Here is a 15,843-nt window from a genome sequence, read left to right as displayed (position 1 = left end):
CAAATTGAGGACCAAGGGGGTGTCCTCTATCACCACACCAAAAGCACTGCCCCATGAGGGAAGCTCAAGGGGAACAACGTCCCGTGTCTTGTAAACTCTTACAAAATGCAGAACTTATCGAGTGCGCAGGACAAAACACAACAGACAGGCCCCTTGAGTCCAACCACTGCCAGTCTTTCTAGCACATTTTACAATTATAGTCTGTAAACACTTAAGACAACATACCAGCACTACATCCAGGATACACTGAGGGGATACACAGTGGCGCGCTAGGCGGGATTTTATATGGCGCAGCTCTCCATCGGTGATTTACATAGCTTGCAAAAGAAATTGAATGCCATTGTTTTTATCCATGTCTTTAATTTGTAAGTTAACATGTCACCAACTTTACATGTTTAACAAATTACAAATAAATACAAAAATATAATGTAGATACCCTTACCACAAAATAAAAACCTTGTAATTGAAGGAAATAATTAATGATAGTAAGAAGTAGGGATGAGCAACCACTATCTGTATCTGTATCTGTTCACCCATGTAAATGATCTGTATCCATAGCTGTACTCGGAGTGGGCGGGGCAAAAACTAGTAGTGGCTGCTGTTTAACCAGTAATGGGTGGAGCTTAAATCGGTACATTATTTTCAGTCTGAAATTGACATGGATGGATCAGAAGTTGGTATATTTTTCTTGTTTATTATTCAGCTATATGTGTACTGTGTATGTGTGCAAGTGATCTGTAAGACTTTAATTATATTTCAATGATCTGTGTGAAGTTGGCGATTCATGCAAAGAGTGAGAGGCGTGGCTCCTCTCTCTGACTGTAGCGAGTCTGTCTAGGGAGGGGCCAATCACAGAGCGTGAAGAGGGAACACATAAGTAGTTACCCAATGAGGATTTTCCTCCATCATGATTACATTTAATGACGAGCTGTACTCGTTTCATGCTCGTACTCGGCAAAAATGCGTTTCTGTAACAGATACTCAATACTCAATCAACCATCAAACAATTTCAACAATCACACAGTTTGCACACAATAACTATCTATGTAAGCTACATTTACAATATGCAATAACTATACAGAAAAACTAAATAAAATAACTATGCAAAAGCTACATAAAATACCTATATACAACTATATGCAAAACTATGTACAAAAATGATGGGCAAGGGGGGACTTATGTGTTATTATTTGTAGTATTATTACTTTGGCATTGCTTCATATTTGAATCAATGAGAACTTTTCCATTTTAAGAGTTAACAGTAATTACTAGTTTTAATATAATTATAAAAATCTTCCCGATTTTTGGCGTACCCTGGAGGCCACAGAAGCCTTAGTGTCTACCTCCATTGCCTCATGGGCCAACCGGCTCTGGATGCAATTGAAGTAAAATAGTAAAAGGTGACACTAAATCAGTTGTCCCACATCATTCCACTTAATATTCTGGCTAATATTATGGTAAAGTCTGGGCGATGTACTGTATGTTTGGCAATATTCTAGAATAGTGGACTTGATACCCCAGGGTTAGGTTGTGGTATATTCTAGGCTAGGCAAGGTAGAGAACTTCAACGGTCATGTAAATGACATTTGTAGCGCCCCCATATGAGTTATGCTCATAAGGTTTTGGAAGACATGCTATCATGCATGTAATACAGATGTCCTCAAAGTTTTATAACCATTGACTTACGGCCAGTTAGTTGCAGGAGTAGAAGAGTTACAGTAGCTTACATGAGTACATAAGATCTAACCATAGCTTGGGTATAGTCATGGGGTCTTGTGTCCAGGATGAAACACCTTCAAAGTGTTAAATGCAAATGTATGTTCGCCATGGGTTCACAGTTTCTCATATTCCTATTTTCCACATGGAACTAGTGTGGCAGCAGTGTGACACTACATTATGTGAACCGGTGCAGTTCTGACCTTTACCAATAAGCGAGTGTTTATCGTGACATAACACGTGGAGGACATTGCACAGAGAAGATGTGGTCTTTCTTCCTAAAAGTAATGCAACTGCCACAGTTTGATCATGTCATTAGATCCGACTCAGTTCGTCCTCGCCACCGTGTGACTCCATGCGTCATGTTGACATTGTTTTTTGACGGCGCCGTGCATCACCTGCTGTCTCCGGGCCCTGCGGATCATCGATCTGTCCTTTGGGTTCCTCGGAGGCCCTTCGCTCACTGCTGACATGTCTGCGATTAGCTCGTCACTCTCCACATTTCTGGAGCAGAACTAATCACTGCTGCAGAGGAGACTTGGCCCACTGCTATCCACGCATGACCGTCTTGTCTGATCAACGTATGCGGGAGACAGGAAGTTTGATTTTCTATGCAGACTGTTTCTGCTGTGTCGGTTGTTGCGTTTGTAATTGATCAACGAGAGTGACTAACTCAATGAAGACATAAATATTCAACTTTATTAACAGCTTTAGACTGATGCATCCATCCCTATTTCTCTTTGATTTTCTGTTCAATAAAGCTGGAATAAAATGAACAGTAATGTGAGGCAGCTTTGGGTAAACATTCTATAAAATATTATGGTTTGAATTATAAACTGGACTGTTTGGACACCAAACTTCTTCAGTTAGAAACTTGTTTGGATGCACGATGCTGCAGTGTGCAAATGGGACACATGGTTACATAAATGAGGGCGGGGTCACGATTACTCCAATTTTGCCACAGAGGGCCACATACAATAAAACATGATGATTCCGTCCCTTTTGTTAACCTTATTTACATGCTAAATGAACATATTCACCAATGAATCCGTTCCCAAAGACACGATGTGGCAGACAATCACGTCTTCGCCACAGTAACCTTAAATGTTCATTTATCTCTTTCATTTGTAAAACTATAATTATTCTCCGTGTTTATATATATTTTGGGCCGTCTGGAATGGATTCATTGGCTTTACTGTTCTTTAGTAATCAGCAGTAGAACATAGTTAAGTTTCAAGAAAATATCAGTTCCCTACGAGAAAAGGGAGAAATCAAACTTTTTGTGAAAAGATACATTTCAAGCATAACTTTCACTTTGACACAAATCTTTTTGCTTTTCTGACAGTTACAATATCTAAACAACGATACCAACATAAACAACACAAAAAGGGTTGTTTTACATCAAAATAAAAATGCATTTACATAAATAACACCATGAACTATTTACAATTTTCACATTTGGAAGTGAACTGTGTGTGCATGTGTGTGCACGCGTGTGCATGCCTTAAAATTTCCCTAAAATGCATAACCTTCTGCACGCTACACTCCTCCACGATCTGTCACTTCCTCCTTCCTGTCATGTGTGTTTTTTCCGTCCACATGATCTCTGCCAAGCTTTTATCAAATGCACTTCTGCCACCTTGTGGCCCCTTTTAATGGCCTCTCACGCAAAAAAATGTAAAAGGCGTATATTATATATATATATATATATATAATGAGTTAATTGTGTGTTTAAAATGTGCCACAGGCCAATTAAAAATAAAATGCAGGCCACAAATGGCCCCCGGGCCGGACTTTCAATACACCTTATTTACATAGAATGTACAGTATTGGGCCATCTGGTACACCTACCCTGGTACAGCAAATATAAAAATATGAATAATAACATGCTCCATATACCTTCCGCCTATTAATGTTGTTAATATTGCAACAACAGCTGTTTTTCCCTCCATGAAGCCTCGTTGCTGACATTAGCGCCTAATGTACTTTATTCCAGGCAAACATTTTCCTTTGAAAGTAATTTATATTTGGCGCTATTAAATATTGAAACTTTATTTAAATATTTTACCACAAATAATGAGCGCTCTTGACCTCTTGTATTTAAATTTAATCATCACATGCAGAATTCATTAGCTGCATTTTCCCTAGTCTGTCTTCCATCGACGACTCCGTCCCTGCATTATATATTACCATCATTGAAAAATCATAAAGAAAAGACTCGGCCAATATAGGAAAGACCTGCAAATGAAGCATTTTCTATGAATCTGATGGACAAATTTGACTTAACGTTGGGCCACTATGAGTTTCATCATAGCTTTATAAACAAACAGTATGGCGGTGATGAGGTAAATAAGGCCAAGCATGAAGCATCTGACAGCCCCATCACAGGGACACATTGACGCTTGAAGGTCGACATACGTGGCACATCTCCACCATCCTATTTGTCTACATTATTCGTCTGCGTTCAGGAGTCTGCGTCAGGTAAAAAGCCATTTGGCTTCTTGTCATCCTCAGTCACCTTCCACCATCCACGCTTCTCATCAGCCACGAGCATGTTCAATGTGCAAACGGTACACTGCAGAAAATGTGCAGCAAATATAGGTTTTCTGTGGGCCCAAACATTGACAAAGCAGCCAATCATTCTTTCCTCACAAGACAGAAACACAAATAAGAAGGACAAGAAGGGATAACAAGTACGACAGACAATATAATGACAAAGATGAGACCGCTGAGGGCATGCTAGGAGACGATTGCCTGAAAATATGACTATATACATTCAAGATTGAGGCAAAAGTCAATGCAAAGAGCTTTTTCTATATAGGAATTGTCTTGCTGTGTGATGATTAATGCAATGTCTTGAGTCTTTTGCAGCTAAATAAAGTGCCCTAGGCATTAGTCAGCACTTTACACAACTACCTCTGCTCACATTCCAGCAGAGGAAAGAAAAACATCCTGCACAAAATGAGGTAATCCGTCACAATAAACAAGTAGTTTGTTTTTATTCTTATCTCATTGAGAAAATGTTGGTTTTATGTTTGGATGCACGTTATTTGACACCTAAAGTCATTAGAGAGGATCATTTCAAGCAAGATTGGATTTACATAATACTCTGCAAACTGCTTGGGAGAAATGTAAACTGCACAGTGAGAAGGAACTCATATTATGAAATATCAATTTACATTGTTCTGCTAGGGTGTACCCGGCCTCTATCGCTGGGATGGGCTCCAGCATACCCCCGCAGCCCTAGTGAGGCCAAGCGGTATAGAAAATGAATGAATGAATGAATGTATAGACTACTGCAACTGGGACCGCAATGAGAAAGAATAGAAAGGCAGCAAGGAAAACAGTTTTGGGATCAATAAGAAGACCTAATCAAAGTTTGAATGTCAACTTTCTACTTATTGTATTTGTTTAATGCTGAAAAAGATCATTTTTACTATGTTTGGCACTTTCCTGTTTGGAAACTAATAAAAATCCTCGATTACCGGTAATTGAAATTTCTTTCTGGTACTTGCACCATGAAGGATGACAGCAACAAATTCTTAAAAGGTCAACAATGACTTTCAACATTTAATACTTAAAAAAAAACATTGGGCAGCTTCCTATTTGCAAGAATAAAGGCTGATATAATAGCATTCGGAATTGCAATTCAAACCTTGTGGGGTTCCGTCATGTTTTAGAGCTTGTGCGACTATTTAAGGGAAAACATGGCTTTAGCGCTATCACCCTCCTACAGGGGTGCCCACACTTTTCAGCCTGCGAGCTCCTTTTAAAATGACCAAGTCCCAAAGATATACCTCCTACTATAGATATAATATTTAGATATATGAGCATTTATGTGCATTGTACATGTATATCGTGGTGCACATACTTTTCCAGCAAGTTACAAATCAAAATGATCTACCTCTTTAAATTATTATTACTATTACTACTATTACTATTATTATTATTAGTTTATTAAATTATCTCTTAAAGACTTCCAGTCATTTTTTGCTAAACTGAGTATATTTCACTAAACATGAACACATATTGAATCATTAAATGGCTATTTGATCTCTATGCCTTTGACCTAACATGGATGCAAATCACATTTTGTCAGCTCCTAATTATTGCTGCTTAAATGATTTCCTGACAAGTCCTGGTGCAGATAAAAATGTTATTTTTCGCCAATACCACAGTTAGTTAGCCATGCGAGAAGAAGAGAAAGCACAGGGGGAAGATTATATAACTGACTGATGACACAGGGAGTGGGGGGGTTGGGAGGGTGGTTCTAAAGCAGAAGTGTGAATATCATCTTAATAACAAATCTCAGCCAGAGTTCAAGCGGACACCGTTCCGCCTGTCGTAAACTCATTTCCATCTCAATCAGCGTGACCTCAGGCCGCCGACTTAATCCACGGCTTCGGAATGCAAAAATAGACGTGGAGCAGGACTTTAGTGCAAGTGCGCGGCTTAGACTATGGTCGGAGACACCAGCGTGGATTTGTTTCGTCTTAAAGCGACATGGACACTTGGAACTGTTCTGCAAGTTCACTCATCACTGTCTCAACTCTCCGGGAAACTCATACGGGACACTTCATTAGGTACACCTGCTGTACTGATATCCTATGTGGGAGCTTCATAAAAAAAAAATCCTGAGCTTTAAAAGACGATAATAACCGCAAGACCTCTCAGCGTGACGTATCCTACTGTGTGCCTCAAGAGGTCAGCCATGCAGGAATGCTGGGATGCTGGCCTGTCAGATCCAGCATCCACTCAGGCGTGGTGTACGAAGCAGCAGGGGAAAAGAGCAACACACATTCTCACCAAAACCATCAGTGTTATTTAGAATCCTGCTATTTAGTCTGAAGCCAAGGTTCTACCCCCAGCACCTACCTCCTGGCAGCCATCTCAAGCTTTTACTCGGGTTAAACTGATACTCTCAAGGGCTGGGTGGGTGGCGAGAGGGCCACGCAAACTGGCGGGAAGCAGCCAGTTTCAAGGGATGCAATTAATCTTGCTCAAAATTCCCCTTTTAGGCGTGATTACAAATGAGCCGTTCTCCAGGGGGGCAAAGAGAGGGAGGATAAGTTGTCTCACAAGCAAGGATGTAAATACAGTCGAACCCACTTAAATCGGTCCCGCTTATATCGGAAAGCCGACAACCAACTCATCAAATATCGATCCATCGTGTTCTTATTATTAAAAAGTGCTCACTTAAAGGAAAACTACACTTTTTTGGGAATGTTGCCCATCAGCCACAATCCTTACGTGAGACATGAACACACTCTTTTCTGTGCGTTAGACAGATTTAAAAACAGCTAAAAAGAGGAAGCTAACCCACCTATTCCACCTATAAAGTCTTCTGAAAAATCCTCCAAAAACCGCCAACAATGTTGCATTTCCATAATGTGACCTGCATATTAACCAGGCTACAGCAACATTGTTGACGTAGTGACACCTCGCTACGCTACATATGACTTGTCTTTCAATATTTTTTGACTAATAATAGGTCACAGTCAACGACGAATCAGTGATCATCTATTAATTAATACATTTCTGAAAAACCCACGATAGAACAAGGGAGCAAACCGCGATGTAGTGAAGGATGACTGCATCAAACTTTTGTTAGATATCTACATGACATGCATGTATGCATGTCTTGCCGCCACAAAGCTCATTTACAATTCCTTTTGGAGATTTTGGTCTGTGGTGACCAGTGCCCTGTATTTTGCTGTGGTTTGTTGGGGGAGCAGTACCAGCAAAAAGGACATAAACCGGATGGACAAACTGATCCGGAAAGCCAAAAGCACTCAGTTGGAGGTGTTTGTGACAGTAAGAGACTGGAAGACACTGGACAAACTGCTCTCCATCATGGAAAACCCCACCCACCCACTCCATCGGACAAAAGAGGGGCAGCGGAGATCATTTTCCAACAGACTCCTCCAGTTCCTTTCCCACAGTGAACGCTACAGGACTTCATTCATTCCACACGCCATCCAGCTCTACAATACCTCACCTGTCTGTGAAAGATAATTCACATTATTGCACTGTACTGTCTGCCCTCCCATGTATAAAGTTTAAATTTACTTGTATTTACTTATATTTTTACACACTATTTGTAAATACGCACACCTTGTTTATCTTATACTCTTTATTTTATTATATTTTATTCATATTGCGCTGAATTGTGCTGTGATGTGACTGTTTTTCTTCTTCTTCTACAATTTAACTACTGTAAGCAATCAATTTCCCTTGTGGATCAATGAAGTCTGTCTAAGTCTAAGTCTAAGATTTTCAATTAAGACACCCCACGGGGTTGTACCATTGTCGACAAATATCGCCTTTAAATTTTGAAGGATTATCAAAACAATGGTGATTTTGTGAAAGCACTTTTACCACTATTAGCCAGTGTTGGTAACTGCTAATCCGTGAACTTCATGTGAGGACATTGTAGGCCTACATGACTATATGTGACAGATGACCTGGTGGCAGCACCATAAGAGCTACAGTATACATCAACATGCAAAATGTTTGTTTTGCTTCGTATACCCAAGTGGGGCTCACTCCCTGCCAATCCCCTCTTGCCGCCATAATATTGTGTTATTTTTGTGCTCATGTTCTTTTTCGCCTCATGCCAAACAGCATCACTCTTGCTTCTGCAGCAGCCCAATGCCCCTACAGGGATCAATACACTTTTATAGCATCTGATGTTGTGTTTGGATAACTGATTCAACACTGAGCAGAACTGGCGGGAAGAGGCTCGGGCTGCAGTTGCTCCATCCCTCGGAATTCGGCGGCCTCTTTCCATATAGCCCCTTGATGCTTTCCGAGTTGAAGCCTCTGAGTCAACTTGCATGAAGTCGTGCCATCAGCCCACGGCTTTGAGCACCGTGTCGACCGATCTATGTCTGACTTGCAAATTAATACATTGGGAAAGGAGAGAGGGAAGCGGGATCTGAACATGACATTTTCCGCATTGACGAGGACATTGTGTGTTATTAAGCTGGGTGAACACTGATAATGCATTTGAGAGGGACACAATGGGTTATTTAAATGCAAAAGAGCCTTCACATAAACCTTACAACCTAAAGATTCATCATTTCTGTCAATGTTCCTCTTTGCAAAACGCTCATATGGTTTTTAAGAAACAAGACACATTTACATGTCTTATGTCTATTTTAATGAGAAACACATTTCTCTGACCAGTACAGCAAATCACATTTTTGGCTCAGCATCTTGGCAAGGATTTTTTCCCCCAGTCTAAATCAAAGGCCTGCAATTATTTTTATTTATTAATTTAGATTCCACAGGGGAGACTATAGAGGCAAGAATACAAACTTGGTGGGGTTTTACTTCACATAATTAAATAAAATTTTAAGACATTTGTGCTTTCAGGACGAATTTACATCAAATGTTCCATGACTAATTATCAGAACGGGCAGAAAGAAATAGTGCACAACACAAACACCGAAATTAAATCTTAAAAGGTGAATTTAAAATATGGCAATTTTTAGCTATTCAATTATACATTTAGAAAAAAATAATAATCCAGATAATAAGTAACAAATACCTCACCACATCCCACTTCCATTTCACGACTTCACTCTATCATACATCTATTATTCAAAATATATGAATAAATCATTGCCGTTTCGTGGGTTCCAAGTTCCAAGACTCGGCCGGTTGTTAGCAAAAACATTTTTTCGTATTTTTGACCTAAATTAATCACTTTCAAGCACAAAAATGGCTAAATGAACTAAAATACTGTACAAATATAAGGCATTCATAAAACGCATTCAAAGACATTGTGATGATATGTAGTATTCTACACTGGTCACTAGGTGTCAGTAATGTTACGTTATGTTACGTTGATGAAACAATTGCCACCACAGGATGTACTGTACAGAAAACGGAAGTAAAAAAACAACCACAAGGAACTCTCCCAATGCTAACGCGTGTAAGTGTATATTATATCTTATTTTGTTTTATTATGTCAACTATATTGGGTAATATGGGTATAAATTTGGCTAGGGGGTGTTATTTAATGTCTACAAGGTTCTAATGTTAAAAACTGCATTTAGAAGGTCGTAACAAGTTTTCTATGCTCTCAGTATGAAAATCATTTATAAAGGAATCCTACTTCACGGAAATTCAATGATCAAGGCCGGATCTGGAAACAATTAACTGTGATAAACAAGGCAACATTATGTTTAAACAGATAATTATTTTGATAAAAACAGGAGTTTGTGCAATTAGCATGTAATAATATTAATGGATTACACATATACTGTGTATATATAGATATACAGTATATATATACACACACATACATACACACACACACACACACACACACACACAGTGCACACAGTATACATGGTTTATATTACTCTATCATGATATGTTTTAAGTGTGTTTCTCTTGGAAAGCTTGTTCCAATCAAGCGTATAAATAGGAAGTATTGCATCACGGTTGAGACAGTTGTGCATTTCTGTTAATGTATTTTGCATCGACTTAGTCGTCTCTGCATTATTATCAGAGGCACAAAAGCAATCATGTTCTTTCCAGAATATTGTAGCATTTACGAAACATGTCATGTTAATGTTCTTTACAAGTCCAGCTCACATTTCTCAGCATTCACATGCAGTGTCTCGTTTCAAGTGCGAGTCCCATCGATGTCAAACTAATGATGCTGTAGTCACTTCCTCACAGCGCATGCAATCATATTCTTTCCACTGTCTTTGTACTGCCCGGCCATGTACTAACACTCCTCCAGCTACCATCTCAACTTCATTCACAGCAGGTCCTGGGTTCTTTCGTGTTGCCGCCATTAAGGAAGGGGATGTGAAAGTTTTTCCCTCCATCGCTCTGTGAAATGTTTGTTCACACTTCCCAGCTGTGAGCCGCATGTGTTGACAGAGCGCTTTCTTGGAGGGAATAATTAGAAATGTAGCTTCAGGAACACGTCTTACAGCTTCCACTATTTGTAAGGCATCTTGTTATGATGTGGAATGTGTGCGGTGTTTACACCCAGATGCTCAGTATGGTGGATTGATTCCAGAAATAATCCAGTTAGAGGATTGGGGACAGAGAATTGTTTGTGTCCCTTTACACACCATATAGGTTCCAATTAAAATTCATATAAAATTGTGCACCATTTGTCATCTATTTATTCCTCTTCTTCCTGCTTTTCCTTATTCCGCCTCATTTTTTATCCGCTAACTACTCCTCCATATCATAACCAATTCAAACAAATCCAACATCAAAATGTTGTGCTACCAATTCAGACTTTTCAAAATATTCCCACATTTAGTGTAATTTCATATTTTCTGTGAAAATGTTCCCATTGAAAATGAACGGGCAAGTTAAATGGCGCCCTCTGCTGGTGAAATTTAGTTTTACATAAACCATTACAGAATCAGTCTACTGAGAAGACGTTTTTCCTTCAGCTCACGCGGGACAATGTTGATACCATTTCAGACTTTTCCAAATATTCCCACATTTAGTATAATTTCATATTGAAAATGAACAGGAAAATATAAAATAAATATTGAAAATGTAAATGCCCATTCATGCTGGCGTTTCACATTTTCCATTACGGAATCACTTGGTGCAGCTCTACACCCATTCTGGATGACAAGAGGCTTCACTCTGTGCATCTGTCTCCACACCTGGGCGTGTTGGTTCTATAGCGGAATGAACGGAGTGAGTGAACCCTACTGTCAGTCTCGCTGTCACAGTGGGTGGAGGGGCGGAGGCGGGGCTGCTAGCGAGTGCACATACAGAGCAGAGTGAGCTTAATGAAACAAGGAAGCAAATGGAAATATGAATGAAGGCGATGGTTTCTAAGCCAAATGCCAAAGCCCGAGTGCGGGTATATTTCGGTTTGAACACCGATGAGCCAATATTTCGCATTTGTCGAAAAGTAGTGGCGGCGAAGAAGGGGAATATAAAAAAACTGTATAAATAATAATACGTAAATAAACGAGTGCGTACGTTAACTACTATACTATAGTTTGTTTATAGTCTTAACCCAATACTCTAACAAAGCTCCAGGCATATTACACCAGCGGTGTCCAAAGTGCAGCCCAGGGGGATATTTGTGGCCCATGACTTGTATATTATTGGGCTACGGCATGTTGTAAAAATAAAATTAAACACTAAAAAGGGGAAAAATAGAGCAAAAAAGCACAACGGGGAAAAAAAAGCTTTCTTATTGATACTAATAATTAATAACAAAAAGCTTTAAATATATATATATATATATGTTATCCATTTTATAATTTTTATTGTGTGGCCCCCCCACATGCTTTGATTTTTTTTTTGGCACTTGGTGGAAAACGTTTGGACACCCATGCATTACACACAAATAGCGTGAAGAGAAAGAAAAGAATATAAGAAATTCCACGTCTAAAAGGCAGCGTCTCTAAGGGGAAAAAAAAAATTCAAAGCCCCTTTCTGCTTATGCCTTTGCGCTGGACCTTGATTAAAATTCCGCCCGGTTTGAAACGTTCTGAGGCAGCATCCAGGTGCAGCACTTTCCACTACAAGCGATATGGAGATCAATGGGCTGGCCAGAGAAGGCAAACTGTGGTGACCGACTGAAAGGAGACACAATCCCGATAAATGTATTCCTGTCAACATTGCAGCGTCACCGTTTTAATTCAGGCCCGAGAGGATTCACGGCAAGAACAGTGACGAGTCAAACTCCATTTGTCTGAGCTGCAAAAGAGATGTGACATGGGCCTAATGCAGGTCAGGGACTGTCTCGCTGCAACGAATCACGGAGGACGGATACAAGCTGTTAGAGAGCTTTTCTCTTCTTCTTCTTTTTCTTGTTGCATGGTTGATTAACCCCAAACTAGCCCGAAGAGAGTAGAAGCACACCTTTAAAGCTCAAACTCCATTACTTACACACGCCGGCCTTGACATTAAGTAAACCGTTGTGCACAATGGAATCAAGTTTGCAGTTTCCTTATTTAGAAATATGAGCAAGTACTGCAAACTACAGACACAGTAATAAGCACATTAACTTTTACAGAGCTGGTACAGCTTTGACAGGTTTTATTTGCATTCTTTTCATTTCTCCCCCCAAAAAAGTCCTCATTTTCTTGTTATGTTAGAGACTGCTAATTATTCGCCAAGTACAATCATTGTCTCCTGAGGTTCCCTGCTTTGCAAAGTAGACACGAAGAATTCCCAAATTGCCTAATTAGTTCGTAATAATGTGATGTGAATATCCAAGCTTTCCTTTCTTATATATTTATCATATTCCTACATTATGTGTGTAAAAGGTCCCCTCTAATGCACAATTGACTTTTTAATGACAGTAATGTGCCTCCCTAGAGGCAAGGGCCACAATTTTTCTCAGCAGACACTTCTTTCAAAAAATGGCCCGCGGGCCGCCTATTGATAGCCCCTGCCTTAGGGTATTCATGACATCATGAAAGTAAAACCTCCTTCTTCCTTGACCTCTGACGCACCCCTAGCCAGATGAGCCCGACCCATGTACAGTATATCTACAGCTTTGTAAAGAGTCGGCTTCGCAACACATGTTAACATAAAGCCTGGAAGTCTTATCATTTTGTTTTTCTTCAGCGAGGAGGCTAACCTATTTTATATGGCATCTATTCCGTCAGACAAGTCCAGAGTTACAATGTACATTAGGATTCATTATTAATAAATGGAATATTTTCACGGGCCGCACGGTGGCCTAGTGGTTAGCATGTTGGCCCACATTCCAAAAACATGCATGTTAGGTTAATTGGCGACTCTAAATTGTCCTCCGTATGAATGAGAGTGTGAAATGTTTGTCTATATGTGCCCTGCGATTGACTGGCGGCCAGTCCAGGGTGTACCCCGCCTCTTGTCCGAAGTCAGCTGGGATAGGCTCCGGCATACCCGCGACCCTAGTGAGGATAAGCGACATAGAAAATGGATTTGAATTTGAATATTTTCGCAGTTATGCCATAGACAACCTGTTTACGATCTTCTAAATCCGTTTTTAACTTTGTTAGAGCCCTCTAGACATGGAATAACACCCCTATAGTCACCTTTACATTTGTATTAGACAATATAGTAGACATAATCAGAGAAAATAAGACATATGTAACATAGACTCACACGTTTGCAGTTTCTTGTTGTTTTTTTCTGGACGGCGGACTTCCTGCGGTGGCTATTATCTCATCAATGTATTGTAACGGCGGCTTAAAATGGCTTTACACTCGTTTAACCCAATTTAGTAGACATAATAAGAGTAAATAAGAAATAATTTAAACTCTTGAGTGTGTGTCACAGTAAATGTGTTCCCTAGGGGACCTTAGTGGCGGGCAGACAGATGTGTGAAGGACAGGAAGTGAGTTGAGGTTTAGCTTGTTGTGGGTTATGGCTCCAACAGTAACCCGTGTTATTATGATCGTTATGTTATTATTATTGTGTCTATTATGAGATAATTACTGATACCTGGTATTTGTATTTTAGTTCATTTATTTCATTCATTTAGTCATTTTTATGCTTGAAATGCTTAATTTGTGCATTTGTTACTACTAATAGACCGTGTTAATGATGAGTGATCATTTATGAATAAACTTTTGAAAAACAGCGATAGAGTGAGGGCAGACAGGCGTGGAGAGATCATTAGCATTAAATCTACAGACACACAAAATCGTGTTGTCCCAGTAGAGCTTACGAAAATCATCGTCTACATTCCAGAATCAAGGCTGGATTTTGGGCAATTTTAGGAGCTTTGAGACTTAAAAAAAAAAAAAATAGTACATGAGGAAGAAGAAGAATTTGACAGATTCCTCTGGTGTTATCAACATCCCTCCAAACTATTTACACCATGTCGAATGACTCGCTGACAAATAATTCAGCATTTACCAAAAAACAAAACCCAGGCATGATTTCACAGACTTCTGCATCATGAGTCAATAATTTTGACTAAAGTACAGAATAATAGTCATGTAAGTCTACATCTATGAGTAGTGAATTATCAATGCAATTATAGAATGCTTTGGATGGTAAGTAGACCTCAATGTTTTTCAGCCATATTAATGGACATGATGGATATGCTATATGTACCTTGAAAATACTATATTTACCCATACTTTCATATTACTTCCACCTAAACTTATGTTAGTTTATATTGTGTGGCTCTTGTTTTTAAGGTGTACTCTCAACTGCCCAAAGGGGTCTTCAAAGCCATTTATCGTCATTCATTCCGCTAGCTGCCAGTTCTTATTTGACTTGTTATCGCATTTCTTTAAGGTCTCCCATAGTCACAAATAAATATACTGTATTCCTTTATGTTCCAGTGTTATGACTCAAGTGTGGGTTGTGTGTTTGTCACTGTCAGGAAAATGGGATCAAAGCACCTAAACCCACACATTTCCATGAAAGAGAATTCATGCTCATTTTTGCAAAAAGAGACAAACCGTGAGGTTCAAATTGGCTTTAGAGACTGTCAGATTTAAAGGCTACACTAATTGGTTTGCAATAGGGTAGAGTAGTAGTAGAGTTCTAGCTCAAGTGACAACAGAAAGTGTTTTGAAAAGGGCAAACACATTCCCAAAAATGTGCCAATTTTCCCCAGCAAGTAAAAGCTCACTTTGCTCCACCCATTTCTCACTTTAATAAATGTAATCAAATGAACTGCTGACTCATCATCATCATCATGCCGTCGTCGCATCTTCCCTTCCTTTCTTTTTTGCACTCCGGCCCTCTATGGGACCGTCTCATGCCGCCCAGCAATGGCAATCGTTAAAGAGCCTCCTTTTTTCCCCCTCCTCGCTGCCATTAAGGTCTAATATATCATTTGTGCAGTCAATTGTACTTGACAGGCAGCTTCTTGAACTTGAACTCGGTCGTCTGGTGACAGATAACACGGCCTGTTTGTTCAATTTCCTTCCCCCGAAATGGTATCACACCGGAGTGAGTTATTATAAATCACTGTGGCTGCGTTCATCATGTAACTTGTCACTGCAGAGGAGAGAGTGCTCTGTGCGTGTATGTGTGTGTGTGTGTGTGTGTGTGTGTGTGTGTGTGTGTGTCTCAAACAGACAGTACAGAGGGCAGAAACAAAAGGACAAGCAGCACAGGTGGCAACTTCATACTGTATGTGCTGTATATTTTTAAGGAGTACATTAC

Source organism: Dunckerocampus dactyliophorus, chromosome 15 (assembly GCF_027744805.1).
Source record: "Dunckerocampus dactyliophorus isolate RoL2022-P2 chromosome 15, RoL_Ddac_1.1, whole genome shotgun sequence".
Classification (NCBI taxonomy): domain Eukaryota; kingdom Metazoa; phylum Chordata; class Actinopteri; order Syngnathiformes; family Syngnathidae; genus Dunckerocampus; species Dunckerocampus dactyliophorus.
The sequence above is the reverse complement of the archived record's forward strand: the minus strand, read 5'-3'. Positions refer to the sequence as shown.